The sequence below is a fragment of the Hordeum vulgare genome, chromosome 6H (assembly GCF_904849725.1).
Source record: "Hordeum vulgare subsp. vulgare chromosome 6H, MorexV3_pseudomolecules_assembly, whole genome shotgun sequence".
In the NCBI taxonomy this organism is placed as follows: Eukaryota; Viridiplantae; Streptophyta; class Magnoliopsida; order Poales; family Poaceae; genus Hordeum; species Hordeum vulgare.
In genome coordinates, this window is record NC_058523.1 from 456,250,376 (window position 1) to 456,265,507 (window position 15,132).

A 15,132-nucleotide genomic window follows, 5' to 3' on the forward strand; every position below is an offset into this window, starting at 1 on the left:
CCTACTCCAATCCTACTTGGAGTAGGATTCCACCTTCCCACTTGGAAACTCTTTCCACCTTGTGTTTTTTCCTTCTCAAACCTTATGGGCCTTAGTGGGAACTTATTCCAGCCCACTAGCGGCTGGTTTATCTCTTCCCATAGCCCATGAGACCCCTTGGGGCGTGACACCCCTCCCGATGGTCCCCGGCACCCCTCCCGGCACTCCCGGTACACTACCGATGAGCCCGAAACTTTTCCGCTGACCAAAACAGGACTTCCTATATATCAATCTTTACCTCCGGACCATTCCGGAGCTCCTCGTGACGTCCTGGATCTCATCCGGGACTCCGAACAACATTCGGTAACCAACCATACAACTCAAATACGCATAAAACAACGTCGAACCTTAAGTGTGCAGACCCTGCGGGTTCGAGAACTATGTAGACATGACCCGAGTGACTCCTCGGTCAATATCCAATAGCGGGACCTGGATGCCCATATTGGATCCTACATATTCTACGAAGATCTTATCGTTTGAACCTCAGTGCCAAGGATTCATATAATCCCGTATGTCATTCCCTTTGTCCTTCGGTATGTTACTTGCCCGAGATTCGATCGTCAGTATCCGCATACCTATTTCAATCTCGTTTACCGGCAAGTCTCTTTACTCGTTCCTTAATACAAGATCCTGCAACTTACACTAAGTCACATTGCTTGCAAGGCTTGTGTATGATGTTGTATTACCGAGTGGGCCCCGAGATACCTCTCCGTCACACGGAGTGACAAATCCCAGTCTCGATCCATACTAACTCAACTAACACCTTCGAAGATGCCTGTAGAGCATCTTTATAGTCACCCAGTTACGTTGTGACATTTGATACACACAAAGCATTCCTCCGGTGTCAGTGAGTTATATGATCTCATGGTCATAGGAACAAATACTTGACACGCAGAAAACAGTAGCAACAAAATGACACGATCAACATGCTACGTCTATTAGTTTGGGTCTAGTCCATCACATGATTCTCCTAATGATGTGATCCCGTTATCAAGTAACAACACTTGCCTATGGCCAGGAAACCTTGGCCATTTTTGATCAACGAGCTAGTCAACTAGAGGCTTACTAGGGACAGTGTTTTGTCTATGTATCCACACAAGTATTGTGTTTCCAATCAATACAATTATAGCATGGATAATAAACGATTATCATGAACAAAGAAATATAATAATAACTAATTTATTATTGCCTCTAGGGCATATTTCCAACAGTCTCCCACTTGCACTAGAGTCAATAATCTAGTACACATCACCATGTGATTCCAACGAATCCAACACCCATATAGTTATGGGGTCTGATCACGTCTTGCTCATGAGAGAGGTTTTAGTCAACGGTTCTGAAATTTTCAAATCCGTGTGCTCTTTACAAATCTTTATGTCATCTTATAGGTGCTGCTACTATGTGCTATTCGGAAATACTCCAAATATCTACTCTACTATACGAATCCGTTTCACTACTCATAGTTATTCGGATTAGCGTCAAAGCTTACATCGACGTAACCCTTTACGACGAACTCTTTAACCACCTCCATAATCAAGAAAAATTCCTTAGTCCATCAGTTACTAAGGATAAATTTTGACCGCTGCTAGTGATTCAATCATGGATCATTCTCTGTACCTCTCAACAGACTTGCTGCAAGGCACACATCAGGTGCGGTACTCAGCATGGCATACTTTAGAGTCTACGGCTAAGGCATAGAAGACGACCTTCGTCTATTCTCTTTATTCTGCCGTGGTCGGGTTTTGAGTCTTACTCAAATTCACACCTTACAACGCAACCAAGAACTCCTTCTTTGCTGATCTATTTTGAACTCCTTCAAAACTTGTCAAGGCATGCATCTTGTTGAAACTTCCATTAAGCGCTTTCGATCTATCTCCATAGATCTTTGATGCTCAACGTTCAAGTAGCTCAATCTAGGTATTCTTTTGAAAACTCCTTTAAAACAACCTTGTATGCTTTACAGAAATTCTACATTACTTCTGATCCACAATATGTCAACCACATATACTTATCAGAAATTCTATAGTGCTCCCACTCACTTCTTTGGAAATACAAGTTTCTCATAAACCTTGTACAAACCCAAAATCCTTGATCATCTCATCAAAGTGTATATTCCAACTCCGAGATGCTTGCACCAGTCCATTTAAGGATCGCTGGAGCTTGCATACTTGCTAGTATCTTTAGGATCGACAAAACCTCATGGTTGTATCTCATACAATGTTTGCTCAAGGAAACCGTCGAGGAAACAATGTTTTGACATCCTACATGCAATATTTCATAAATAATGCAGCAACTACTAACATAATTCTAACAGACTTTTAGCATCGCTACGAGTGAGAAAGTCTCATCATAGTCAACTGTTTGATCTTGTCGGAAACATCTTTGCGACAAGTTGAGCTTTTCTTAATAGTGACTTATCACTATCATCGTCTGTCTTCCTTTTAAAGATCCATCTTTACTCAATAGTCCTATGACCATCAAGTAGTTCTTCCAAAGTCTACACTTTGTTTTCATACATGGATCCTCTCTCGGATTTCATGGCTTCCAGCCATTTGTCGGAATCCGGGCCCACCATTGCTTTCTCCATAACTCGTAGGTTCATTGTTGCTCAACAACATGACCTCCAAGACAGGGTTACCGTACCACTCTGTAGTAGTACGCGACCTTGTCAACCTACGAGGCTTGTAGTAACTTGATCCGATGCTCGATGATCACCATCATCAGCTTTCACTTCAATTGGTGTAGGCGCCACAGGAACAACTTCCTGCGCCCTGCTACACACATGTCGAAGTGATGGTTCAATAACCTCATTAAGTTCTACCACCCTCCCACTCAATTTTTTCGAGAGAAACCTTTCCTCGAGAAAGGATCCGTTTCTAGAAACAAACACTTTGCTTTCGGATCTGAGATAGGAGATGTACCCAACTGTTTTGGATATCCTATGAAGATGCATTTATCCGCTTTGGGTTTGAGCTTATTCGACTGAAACCTTTTCACACAAGTGTCGAAGCCCCAATCTTTCAAGAAACGACAGTTTAGATTTCTCCAAACCTCAGTCTATACTGTGTCATCTCAACGGAAATACGTGGTGCCCTATTTAAAGTGAATGCGGTTGTCTCTAATGCATAACCCATAAATGATAGTGGTAATTCGATAAGAGACATCATAGCATGCACCATACCAAATAGTGTGTGGCTATGACGTTCAGACACATCATCACACTATGATGTTCTAGGTGGCATGAACTGCGAAACAATTTCCACATTGTCTTAACTGTGTACCAAAACTCGTAACTCAGATATTCATTTCTATGATCATATCGTAGACAGTTTATCCTCTTGTTACGACGAACTTCATTCTGAAACAGAATTGAACTTTTCAATATTTCAGACTTGTGATTCATTAAGCAAATACTCTAGTATCTACTCAAATCGTCATTGAAGTAAGAACATAATGATATCCACTGCGTGCCTCAGCACCCATTGGACTGCATACATCAAAATGTATCACTTCCAACAAGTTACTATCTTATTTCATCTCAATGAAAACAAGGCCTTGCTCATGTGGTATGATTTGCATGTGACTAGTGATTCAAAATCAAGTGTGTATAAAGATCCATCAGCATGGAGCCTCTTCATGCAATTTATACCAACATGACTCAAGCGGCAATGCCACAAGTAAGTGGTACTATCATCATTACCTCGTATCTTTTGGCACCAATATCATGAACATGTGTAACACTACGATCGAGATTTAATAAACCATTGAAGGTGATTATTCAAGAAAATAGAGTAACCATTATTCTCTTTAAATGAATAATCGTATTGCAGTAAACACGATCCAATCATGTTCATGCTTAACGCAAGCACCAAATAACAATTATTTAGGTTTAACACCAATCCCGATGGTAGAGGGAGCGTGCGACGTTTGATCATATCAACCTTGGAAACACTTCCAACACGTATCGTCACCTCGCCTTTAGCTAGTCTCCGTTTATGCCGTAGCTTTCATTTCATGTTACTAATCACTTAGCAACCGAACCGATATCCAATACCCTCATGCTACTAGGAGTACTAGTAAAGTACACATCAACATCATGTATATCAAATATACTTCTTTCGACTTTTGCCAACCTTCTTATCTACCAAGTATCTAGAGTTGCTCTGCCTCAGTGACTGTTCCCCTCATTACAGAAGCACTTAGTCTCGGGTTTGGGTTTAATCTTGGGTCTCTTCATTAGTGCAGCAACTGTTTTGCCGTTTCACGAAGTATCCCTTCTAGCCCTTGCCTTTCTTGAAACTCAGTGGTTTTACAAACCATCAACTATTGATGCTCCTTCTTGATTTCTACTTTCGCAGTGTCAAACATTGCGAATTTCTCAAGGATCATTGTATCTATCCTTGATATGTTATAGTTCATCACGAAGCTCTCACAGCTTGGTGGCAGTGACTTTGGAGAACCATCACTATCTCATCTGGAAGATTAACTCCCACTTGATTCAAGTGATTGTCGTACTCAGACAATCTGAGCACACGCTCAACGATTGAGCTTTTCTCCTTTACTTTGTGGACAAAGAATCTTCTCGGAGGTCTCGTACCTCTCAACAAGAGCACGAGCATGAAATCACAATTTCATCTCCTTAGAACATCACTTATGTTCCGTGACGTTTCAAAACGTCTTCGGTGCCTTGCTTCTAAGCCATTAAGTATTTTGCACTGAACTATCGTGTAGTCATCAGAAAACGTGTATGTCGGATGTTCACAACATCCACAGACGACGCTCGAGGTGCAACACACCGAGTGGTGCATTAAGGACATAAGCCTTCTGCGCAGCAACGAGGACAATCCTCTTAAAAGTTTGCTACTATCAACTTTCAACTAAATTTTCTCTAGGAACATATAAAAACAGTAGAGCTATAGCGCAAGCTACATCGTAATTCGCAAAGACCATTAGACTATGTTCATGACAATTAGTTCAATTAATCATATTACTTAAGAACTCCCACTCAAGAAGTACATCTCTCTAGTCATTTGAGTGGTACATGATCCAAATCCACTATCTCAAGTCCGATCATCACGTGAGTCAAGAATAGTTTCAGTGGTAAGCATCTCTATGCTAATCATATCAACTATACGATTCATGCTCGACCTTTCGGTCTCATGTGTTCCGAGGCCATGTCTGCACATGATAGGCTCGTCAAGCTTAACCCGAGTGTTCTGCGTGTGCAACTGTTTTGCACCCGTTGTATGTGAACGTTGAGTCTATCACACCCGATCATCACGTGGTGTCTCGAAACGAAGAACTGTCGCAACGGTGCACAGTCGGGGAGAACACAATTTCGTCTTGAAATTTTAGTGAGAGATCACCTCATAATGCTACCGTCGTTCTAAGCAAGATCAGGTGCAAAAAGGATTAACATAACATGCAATTCATAAGTGACATGATATAGCCATCATCATGCGCTTCTTGATCTCCATCACCAAAGCACCGGCACGATCTTCTTGTCACCGGCGTCACACCATGATCTCCATCATCATGATCTCCATCAACGTGTCGCCATCGGGGTTGTCGTGCTACTCATGCTATTACTACTAAAGCTACTTCCTAGCAAAATAGTAAACGCATCTCCAAGCACAAACGTTAGTATAAAGACAACCCTATGGCTCCTGCCGGTTGCCGTACCATTGACGTGCAAGTCGATATTATCTATTACAACATGATCAACTCATACATCCAGTATATCACATCACATCGTTGACCATATCATATCACAAGCATACCCTGCAAAAACAAGTTAGACGTCCTCTAATTTTGTTGTTGCATGTTTTACGTGGTGACCATGGGTATCTAGTAGGATCGCATCTTACTTACGCAAACACCACAACGGAGATATATGAGTTTCTATTTAACCTCATCCAAGGACCTCCTCTGTCAAATCCGATTCAACTAAAGTTGGAGAAACTGACACTTGCCAGTCATCTTTGAGCAACGGGGTTACTCGTAGCGATGAAACCAGTCTCTCGTAAGCGTACGAGTAATGTCGGTCCAAGCCGCTTCAATCCAACAATACCACAGAATCAAGAAAAGACTAAGGAGGGCAGCAAAATGCACATCACTGCCCAGAAAAACTTTTGTGTTCTACTCGAGAAGACATCTACGCATGAACCTAGGTCATGATGCCACTGTTGGGGAACGTCGCATGGGAAACAAAAATTTTCCTACGCGCACGAAGACCTATCATGGTGATGTCCATCTACAAGAGGGGATGTTCGATCTACGTACCCTTGTAGACCGCACAGCAGAAGCGTTAGTGAACGCAGTTGATGTAGTGCAACGTCCTCACGTCCCTCGATCCGCCCCGCGAACCGTCCCGCGATCAGTCCCACGATCTAGTGCCGAATGGACGGCACCTCCGCGTTCAGCACACGTACAGCTCGACGATGATCTCGGGCTTCTTGATCCAGCAAGAGAGACGGAGAGGTAGAAGAGTTCTCCGGCAGCGTGACGGCGCTCCGGAGGTTGGTGGTGATCTTATCTCAGCAGGGCTCCGCCCGAGCTCCGCAGAAACGCGATCTAGAGGTAAAACCGTGGAGATATGTGGTCGGGCTGGCATGGCAAAAGTCGTCTCAAATCAGCCCTAATACCTCAGTATATATAGGAGGGAGGGGGAGGGAAGAGGCAGCCTCAAACCCTCAAGGTTTGGCCGAAATTGGAGGTGGAGGAGTCCTACTCCAATCCTACTTGGAGTAGGATTCCACCTTCCCACTTGGAAACTCTTTCCACCTTGTGTTTTTTCCTTCTCAAACCTTATGGGCCTTAGTGGGAACTTATTCCAGCCCACTAGGGGCTGGTTTATCTCTTCCCATAGCCCATGAGACCCCTTGGGGCGTGACACCCCTCCCGATGGTCCCCGGCACCCCTCCCGGCACTCCCGGTACACTACCGATGAGCCCGAAACTTTTCCGGTGACCAAAACAGGACTTCCTATATATCATTCTTTACCTCCGGACCATTCCGGAGCTCCTCGTGACGTCCTGGATCTCATCCGGGACTCCGAACAACATTCGGTAACCAACCATATAACTCAAATACGCATAAAACAACGTCGAACCTTAAGTGTGCAGACCCTGCGGGTTCGAGAACTATGTAGACATGACCCGAGTGACTCCTAGGTCAATATCCAATAGCGGGACCTGGATGCCCATATTGGATCCTACATATTCTACGAAGATCTTATCGTTTGAACCTCAGTGCCAAGGATTCATATAATCCCGTATGTCATTCCCTTTGTCCTTCGGTATGTTACTTGCCCGAGATTCGATCGTCAGTATCCGCATACTTATTTCAATCTCGTTTACCGGCAAGTCTCTTTACTCGTTCCGTAATACAAGATCCTGCAACTTACACTAAGTCACATTGCTTGCAAGGCTTGTGTGTGATGTTGTATTACCGAGTGGGCCCCGAGATACCTCTCCGTCACACGGAGTGACAAATCCCAGTCTCGATCCATACTAACTCAACTAACACCTTCGAAGATGCCTGTAGAGCATCTTTATAGTCACCCAGTTACGTTGTGACGTTTGATACACATAAAGCATTCCTCCGGTGTCAGTGAGTTATATGATCTCATGGTCATAGGAACAAATACTTGACACGCAGAAAACAGTAGCAACAAAATGACATGATCAACATGCTACGTCTATTAGTTTGGGTCTAGTCCATCACATGATTCTCCTAATGATGTGATCCCGTTATCAAGTAACAATACTTGCCTATGGCCAGGAAACCTTGGCCATTTTTGATCAACGAGCTAGTCAACTAGAGGCTTACTAGGGACAGTGTTTTGTCTATGTATCCACACAAGTATTGTGTTTCCAATCAATACAATTATAGCATGGATAATAAATGATTATCATGAACAAAGAAATATAATAATAACTAATTTATTATTGCCTCTAGGGCATATTTCCAACAGTTCAAGTGTTACAAGATCCAATCCACCAACCCAGTCCGATCATCACGTGAGATGAGGTGGTCCAATGGTAAACATCTCCATGTTGATCATATCTACTAGATGACTCACATTCAACCTTTCGGTCTCCTATGTTTCGATGCCATGTCTGTACATGCTAGGCTCATCAAGTTTAACCCAAGTGTTATGCTTGTGCAAAACTGGCTTACACCCGTTGTATGCGAACGTACAGTCTATCGCACCCGATCATCAAATGTTGGCTCGAAATGATGAACCTTTGCGGCGGTGCACACTTGGGGAGAACACAATTATATCTTGAAATTTATAATGTTACCATCGTCCTTAGAAAAATAAGATGCATAAAAGGATTAACATCACATGCAAATCAAAATAGTGATATGGTATGGCCATCATCTTGTGCTTTTGATCTGCATCTCCAAAGCACCGACATGATCTCCATCATCAACCATATGACACCATGATCTCCATCATTGTGTCCCCATTAAGGCTATCGCGCTAACTATGCTTCTACCACTATTGCTAACTCATAGCGATCAAGTAAAACAAAAAGGCACAAATAATTAAAGACAACCCTATGTCTCATGCCGGTTGCCATACTCATCGACATGCAAGTCATGATAATCTATACAAAACATGATCATCTCATACATCACATATATCTCATCATGTCCTTGGCCATATCATATCACAACATACCCTGCAAAAGCAAGTAATGCGTCTTCTACTTTGTTGTTTCATGTTTTACATGGTTGCTATGGGTAACTAGCAAGAAACATTCTTACCTACGCAAAGCCGCGAAGGTGATGTTGAAGATGCTATTTAAACTTCTACAAGGAGTGACTATGTCAAATTTGATTCAACTAAAGTGGGAGAGACAAACACCCGCCAACCATCTTTATTCAACAAGTTGAATGTCAGTCGACGGAACCGGTCTCTCGTACATGGACGAGTAAGGCTGGTCTGGGCCGCTTCATCATACAATACCGCTGAATCAAAATAAAACTAAGGAAGTAAGAAATCTAAACATCAACACCATAAACACTTTTTGTTATTCTCGTGCATGTTTTCTACGCATAGACCTAGATCATGATGCCACTATTGGGGAACGTCGCACGGGAAACAGAACTTTTCTTACGCTCACCAAGATCTATCTATGAAGATAAACAGCTATGAGAGCGGGAGTGTATCTACATACCCTTGTAGATCACTAAGGGGAAGCATTGAGAAATGCGGTTGATGTAGTCAGACATCTTCGCGATCCAATCACGATCCATTCTGTGATCCAATCACGACGTCTCGATCAAGTGTCGAACGGAGGACACCTCCACATTCTACACACGTACAACTCAATGATGCCTTCACCAGCTCGATCTAGCGATCGTGAGTGAAGTAGTAGCTATGTCCTCTAACAACACAACAACCTGGTGGTGGTGGAGGTGGTGCTATTCCGGCAGGGCTACGACGAGCGCTACCGAAACCGCAAATAGAGGAGAAAACAATCTTGGGAGAGAGAGGGGTGCCAACGGCTTGGTGTGTGATCTTGGGGAACCCCTCCCGCCTATATATAGGTGGAGGGGCATGGGGAACAACCCCTCCAACCTCTAGGGCGCAGCCAAGGTGGGAGGAGGTGGAATCCTAGTCCTCCTCCTTCCCTTCCATACAAAGGTAGACTTTCCACCGTTCCCAACTGGATTGACCTTGAGGGAGTTGCGCGCGTGGCCCAATAAGGCCAAGGCGCCTGCCCTCATCCCATGAAAACCCTTGGGATGTGGTGGAACCCTTGGTGGACTTCCGGACTCCTCCAGAAGTTTTTGGAACCTTCTAGAAGCTTCCTGGTACAATACCAGAAAACCTCAAACTTTTCCGGTAGCCAAAATATGACTTCCCGTATATAAATACCTACCTTCGGACCATTCTGGAGCTCCTCACGACGTCCAAGATATCATACGGGACACCGAACAACATTCAGTCACCAACACAATAACTCAACTATGTCTATATCATCACCGAATGTTAAGTGTGCACACCCCGCGGGTTCCAGAATTATGCAGACATGACAGAGACACCTCTATGATTAATAACCAATAGCGGGACCTGGATGGCCATATTGGTTCCAACACATTTTACGAAGATCTATATCGGTCGAACCAACAATGTCAAGGATTCAGTTAATCCCGTATGTAGTTTCCTTTGTCCATCAATATATTACTTGCCCGATAATCGATCGTCGGTATCTCCATACCTAGTTCAATCTCGTTACATGCAAGTCTATTTACTCGTTCCGTAATACAAGATCCCGTGACTAACTCCTTAGACATATTGCTTGCAAGCTTATTGTGATGTTGTATTACCGAGTGGGCCTTGAGATACCTCTCTCTCACACGGAGTGACAAATCCCAGTCTTGATCCATGCGAACTCCACAAACACTCTCGGAGATACCTGTAGATCATATTTATAGTCACTCAGTTATGTTGTGATATTTGATAACCCACAAGGCATTTCTCTGTGTGTCGGAGAGTTGCATGATTGATACATCCAAAATGCATCACTATTTTGTATCATAATTTGTTTCTATTCATTGATATATTTCACTTTATGATGATGTACTTATAGTGTTTTGACTTATTTTACACAGTTAACAACTTTCCAGTGCCGAAACCGCAGACACAGCATTCAGCGGAGAAAATAGCACGAAGACTTGCAACATCAGAACATCTCCAAATGCGTTGAAATTTTGAGGGAAGAAGTTTCCGAACAGGTCCCGAAGACAGGCCAAAGAAGAGTAGGAGGGGGGCCACAGGCCACCCAGGCGGCCTGCTCGCGCGCCCCCTAGGATGCACCAGGAGGCCGCCTGGGTGATGGGCCCAGCCCCGGGTGCTCTCCTTTGGCCTATATGCCCCTCTCGACCTAAAAATTATGGGAACAGAAGAGCTATCACGATTCCGCCGCCGCTCCGCGAAGGAAACCTACAAAGAAGAAAAGACCTTTCCGGCGGGCAGATTCCGCCGGGGAGAACTCCTCCCGGAAGGGGAGATAGTCCTCATCGTCATCACCATCGTCACAGGCATCATCGAGATCATCATCACCATCATCACCAACGCCAGCACCATCTCCATCTTCATCCCATCTACTTCATCATCGCAATCGGATTTGTACCTTGCACTAATCATCCCCTCTACTCTATCGGTGTTGAATACTCTTTTGTGGTGAATGCCATTGAGTTTTGTTGGAGGACTATTGTTATGACCAGATTGTTAATCATATTTTCATCACCTCTGATGATGATCTCTTTTATGTCTTGTGAGTAGTTCCATTAGTTCTTGAGGACATGGGAAAAGTCTAGATGTTAGTAGTCATATGATGTTGAAGTAATATGTGTTGATTGATATTTAAGTTATGGTGTTATCCTTCTAGTTGTGTTATGTGAACGTCGACTACATAACACTTCGCCTTTTTAAGAACCTAGGGGAATGCATCGTGTATAAATAATGCTTATGGTGGGTTGCCGGAGTGACAGAAACCTGAACCCAGTTCGCATATTTTTTGCTTGAGGGAGTATTGGATCCTAAAGCATATTTCTATGGTTAGGCTTTGCCTTAATTTCTCTCTTGTATTTGCGGACGCTTGCAAGAGGGATTAATCATAAGAGTGTACTTGTCTTAGCCTAGACGGTGCACTAGTTAAGATCCACCCACATAATAGTTATCAATACAAAACATAGTACTAGACAGAGTATGGCGAAAGCACTTGACTATCTCTCTCGTGTGTCCTCAGGAACACCTTAGTCTCTATAAGTTTAGTCCCTTGGCTTATCCTTTGCACTCAAATGGATTGGGCCACTTGCTGCACCTCAGCACCATTTATTTTACTTGCATTTATTTCTTTGTTGCTTATACTAGAAAACTCATAAAAAGTTATCTTTCAGTACTTGCACTTATTCCTTGCTCAAGATCACTTGTGAATATCTCCTTCTCCTCGTTGGGTTCGACACTCTTACTTATCTAAAAGGATACGACAGATCCCCTACACTTGTGGGTCATCAAGACCATTTTCTGGCGCCGTTGCCGGGGAGTAGAGCGCTATTGGTAAGTGAAATTGGTAAGGAAATCTTTACACTGTACGTGCTGTTTTTGTTTTACTGTTCCCGCTTTTTGTCCCTATGGACCACTCTGGTCTTGGTTTGTTGCTCGTGGGGAACCGCCCCAACGCTATTACGGTGGAGAAGCCTTCCCCACCTACTGAAATTGCGCCCTTTAAAATTCCAACTGGTATTATTGACTATGTTTTGGCTAATCGATATGCAGGAGATAGACATCCAGGTGAACACTTGCTATATCTTTCACAACTGTGCTCCATATTTAAGCTTGCAGGTATATCGATGGATTTTGTTATGAGAAAGCTATTCTCTCTATCATTAAAAGATAAGGATTTGGATTGGTATAGGCTTCTTGATGACTCTCATTTACTAAATTGGCAAGATCTTATGCCTCTCTTTTATGCAAAGTTTTATCCTCTTCATGAAATACATTGATACAGGAATTATATTTGTAACTTTTGGTCTCGTGGCAGAGAAAGCATCACTCAAGCTTGGGGGAGATTGTAATCCTTAATGCTCAAATGCCCCAATTATGAGCTCTCCAAAGAAATTATTCTCACAAATTTTTATGCAAGACTCTCTCGTCAAGATAAAGACATGCTTGATGCTTCCTCTAGTGGGGCATTCTCAAACAAAAGCACTGAAGCTAAGTGGGATCTTATTTAAAGGATCCAGAAGAACACTGAAGACTCGGAGATTGATAAAGGTATTGAACCCGTTATAAATTATGGGCGTGATTACATTGAGAGCTATGTAAAATTGATTATTTCAATACCTTTTGTACTAAGATTGTTCTTGTTTCCCAGCTTATAATTGATTTTTGCAAAGACTTTGCCTCTCATATTGACTCTTCTGAGAAGAAGGGGGATCAACATCATAAACCTTTTAAGGAATTACCAGTTGATATTAGTGTTGTTGACCCTATCTTGCTTGCAGTTGAATATGAAAAACCCCCTTTTCCCGCAAGGATGAGGGAACAATCTTTTGTCACACGCATCCTGAATAAAAGTGAAAGAACGACCGGTGAGCATGAGGACCTGATTAAAGTAGATCCTCAAGTTGCATTAGTCAAGGATCTTGTTACTAGTAATATTGAGGATTCCAATATAAATTTTTGTGCTGTTTCCACTAACCTTGTTACAGCCAAGAATAAAGGCCCAATTTCAGGTACTCCAATAGTATCTGTTGAAATAGGAGATCATAATTATTATGGGCTATGTGATTTGGGATCTAGTGCTAGTGCTATTCCTTTTTAACTTTATGAAGAGAGCATGAATGAGATTCTACCTTGTGAAATTGAAGAAGTCGATGTCACTATTCATCTTGCAAACAAAGAAACTATCTCCCCTATTGGAATTGTGCGAGATGTTGAAGTTTTATGTGGAAAGGTAAAATATCCTACCGACTTTCTAGTACTTGGTTCAGTACAAGATAGTTTTTGCCCTATTATCTTTGGTAGACCTTTTCTCAAAACTTGTGGAGCTATAATAGATTGCCGGAAAGGAAAAGTATCTGTTGAATTTAATGGTGAGCCCTATGAATTTAACTTTTCTAAATTCTCGAAGCAAACTCGTGGTACTGATATTCCTAATAACGATAAAATTATTGAAGAGATTACTTCTATTTCTATTCCTCCTTATGATCCTTTGTAGCAATTTATGGAAAACCACGAGAATGATATGCATATGCAGGAAAGGAAAGAGCTAGATGACATATTCTTGAGACAACCTGCTATCCTGAAGCACAACCTTCCGGTTGAACCTTTGGGAATTTTATCAGAACCAAAAGAAGACCCGGTGTTTGATCTCAAACCTCTTCCGAGTAGGCTCAAGTATGCTTATTTAGATGAAAATAAAGTATATCATGTTATTATCAATTCGAACCTTTGAGGATATGAAGAAGAGCGATTATTGGAAGTCCTTCGGAAACACTGAGGCGCTATTGGCTATACCCTTGATGATCTTAAGGGATTAGTCCATCTATTTGTCAGTGTACTATCAATCTTGAGACTGATGCTAAACCGGTGGTTGATCATCAACGATGTTTAGACCCGAAGATGAAGGATGTTGTGAGGACCGAAATCTTCAAGCTTCTAGCCACAGGTACTATCTACCCTATAGCTGATAGTAAGTGGGTAAGTCCAGTACATTGTGTTCCCAAGAAAGGAGGTACGACTGTGGTTCCTAATGATAAGAATGAACTAATACCTCAAAGAATTATTATTGGATACAAAATGTGTATTTATTACAGGAAGCTGAACAAGGCAACCATGAAGGACCACTACCCGCTGCCGTTCATCGACCAAATGCTCGAAAGGTTATCCAAAAACACTCACTTTGGCTATCTTGATGGGTACTCGGGCTTCTCTCAAATTCATATTAATACTGCCGATCAAGAGAAGACCACTTTTACTTGTCCCTTTGGTACTTATGCTTATAGACGTATGCCTTTTGGTTTATGCAATGCTCCTGCTACTTTTCAAAGGTGTATGTTCGCTATCTTTCATGGTTTTTGTGAGGAAATTGTGGAGGTCTTCATGGACGATTTCTCCGTCTATGGAACTTGTTTTGACCATTGTCTCCACAACCTTAATAAAGTTTTGTAGAGATGCGAGGATACGAACTTGGTACTCAACTGGGAGAAGTGCCACTTCATGGTCAATGAGGGAATTGGTCTTGGCCGCAAGATTTCTGAAAAAGAAATCGAGGTCGACATGGCAAAGGTTGAAGAAATCGAGAGAATGCCTTATCCAAGGGACATCAGAGGTATTCGTAGTTTCCTCGGTCATACTGGTTTCTATAGGAGATTTATTAAAGACTTTTCTAAAACTTCAAAACCCCTTACTAATCTTCTCTAGAAGGATATTCCTTTTGTGTTTGATGAAAATTGTAAGGAAGCCTTCGAAGTTCTTAACAAAGCCTTGATAACCGCCCCTATAGTCCAACCACCTAATTGGAATTTGCCTTTTCGAATCATGTGTGATGCTAGTGATTTTTCTGTTGG